The following is a 2,668-nucleotide window of genomic DNA, read 5'->3' as shown; positions in this document are numbered from 1 at the left end:
GCAGGGAACTACTAAAGCAGCTACACCCTGGTCGGACCATCAGAAAGCAAGAGACCCGAGAACTAGAAAGGCAAGGCTCACTGAGCCCTTTATCACTCTGCCCTTCAATTAACCCCACATGTGTTTATCGGCCAGGTTGGCACAATAAACTTTAACTATCACAATTCTCATAGACTTTCTCAGCAAATATCCTTTCCTTTGCTGTTGAATCAAGATGTTTAATAGCTGCCCCTTTCAAAAGTATTGTCACCCATGTCACAGCCTCTCCTCTTGTCGAATAATATGGTATTCATGGAATGCTTGCTGACATAATATTAATATATGCATATATTGGAGTATTAAGTAAGAGAAGAAAGATAGGAAATTTGCAATTAAGAAATATTTTGCAAATTCTGTGCATGGGATATCATCTAACAACATGTAAGCACACCAGTCACTTCAGATAACCATTTTCAGAAATCACATGTTGTTTGTAAAGGCTGTGTTGTACTACTGGTTCAGGAGAAAGAATGCTCACCTTCACCATTGACCTTTTACTTCTGATATGAATTACTATTTGTTTGAGTCACTGTAGCATTTAATAGACTACTTGCTTGTGAAAAGGGAAGTAAACAATAATGACGAATGTTTTCTTAAGCCCATTTTCATTTTGAACAGAACATCTCAGAGAGGTCAAACACAAGCTAATTTTGGAATTCTAAACAGGTTTTATAACCTCGATTGGCGAGAGATCTGTATTTGCAGAATCCATAAAGCTTTTAAGGTATAGTTGATACTGAAACAATAATGACCCTGGAACAGGATATTTCCTGGAGATTAATGACCAGCTGGGAGGGGTTGATGGTCTGAGGTGTAGTTGAGGGCCATTAACCTCAGACAGTCATTAAAGTCCAGGAAATGTCCTATGTCTAGGTCATTATTGTTATTATAAATTGAAAATGGAAAAAGAAACAGGCATATGGATGATCTGAAGGGCGACTCCATTTCCAATGGTTGGAACAGGGAGCGTTCTGGGAGAATTTATTCCCTCCTCCATTAGCCGACCCATCTCCCTGAATCCGCTGTCACATTGTCCTTCAACTGATGGGTCTTTGTGCTGGAAGCCCCTGGACTCCCGGTGCTGGAGTGGAGGACCTCTGTTCAGAGGGCCTGGATGCAGCAAACAGGAAGGGGGAATTACTTTGCCACGGCTCTTCAGTGCAGTGCAGGGAGGCCTTGCCATCTAGTTGCTTCTCTTTGGAGCTGCTGATTTCCTCTCTATTTGGCAGTGCAGTGTGGTTCCCATAGTGACATTTTAAGCCCTTGAAGATCGTGGTCCTTCGGGGTGGAAGTGCACATGCTTTGCTTCACCCTTGCACCATCCCTTGTCTAACTAGGTGTGACATCATAGTTCAATTCCTGCTCACTTCCTAGAATGTACTATATTGTGGGTTCCCAACTACTATACAGTTCTTAGCTTTTAATGCTTTGTGTCAGGTTTTGTCTTTTCTCTCCCTTCTATAGAAACGAGGTCACCTTCCTTTTTCTCACTGTCTCTGTCTCTCTTTATCAAGTGATTCAGAAATATTCAGAATGGAAAAGTGAATTCCCATATCACTTTACATCTTCATAACAAATAGTTTGATAGTCACTACTTTTAGCTGAAATTTTCTGAACGCGATTGAGCCTCTTTTGTGTATGGGTATGATAGTTAGGTTTCATGTCAACTTGACTGGGCCAGGATTCTCCCATGATATGATCTCATTTAGTGTGTCAACTCCATGATGGGACTGTCAGTGAAGCAGTCAGGCAGCTGTGGGGAGAATAGACCTCCTACATGTGGTCACAGTCCTGATACAATCGACAGAGATTTCATTCAAGCTGTGGCTGACTTGTAGTATCAATTGATAGGGTGGGGAAGCTAGCTGACATCTACTGCTGGATTTGAATCCTGCATCTGATTCCTCATCCTTCTGTTATTTAGCTTGCTGATTTCAGGAGCCACCAGCAGACTGCAGACCCAGGATTCATTTGGCTGATCTCAGATTCATTCAGCTGGGCATCCACCATCTGCTGGTCTTCCTACCTTCCTGTCTCCTTTCTTCAGCTCCTGCAGCTATAGGGGTCAGGAGAAGCCTTCAACTTACATCTGACCCATGGACTTGAACCTGACTGGATGGACTGACTTCTACAGCTGTGTGACCCATTTCTGGATATGTCTCTTTATATATAGTAATGTCACTGGCTTAGCTTCTGTAGAGAACCCAGCCTGACACAACGCAGGGGGAGATTTTATGTCAGACTTTAAAAAATGATCATTATAGTATGCCCAAAGAATCAAATAGCGATGGCTCTGTGAGGCTACCATTGAATTAATTCAGTGGTCCTAGGGGGTTTGAGTAATATAAATGGGTAATATGGATCAGCTCGAATTCAACACTAGTGAAGGTAAGAGAAACACAAAAACATTTATTTACCTCAATAGGTTTATCTAGAAACCTCAGATTTGCAGGAGAATCCTAAATTAATGTACAGTACTAGGATGTGAAAATCCTGTAAGTTGAAGAGCAGTAAAAATACTCAGCTCATTTTCAAAAGGCTCCTCTTCTCTCTGTAGTGGTGCATGAGATTCTTATATTACCTATGACTTTACTTTAAGAGACTGAATGACCTGATTAAAATACAAACA

Source organism: Echinops telfairi, unplaced genomic scaffold (assembly GCF_000313985.2).
Source record: "Echinops telfairi isolate 266 unplaced genomic scaffold, ASM31398v2 ScPeMD7_18;HRSCAF=68, whole genome shotgun sequence".
NCBI lineage: Eukaryota > Metazoa > Chordata > Mammalia > Afrosoricida > Tenrecidae > Echinops > Echinops telfairi.
This window is presented reverse-complemented; position numbering follows the sequence as displayed.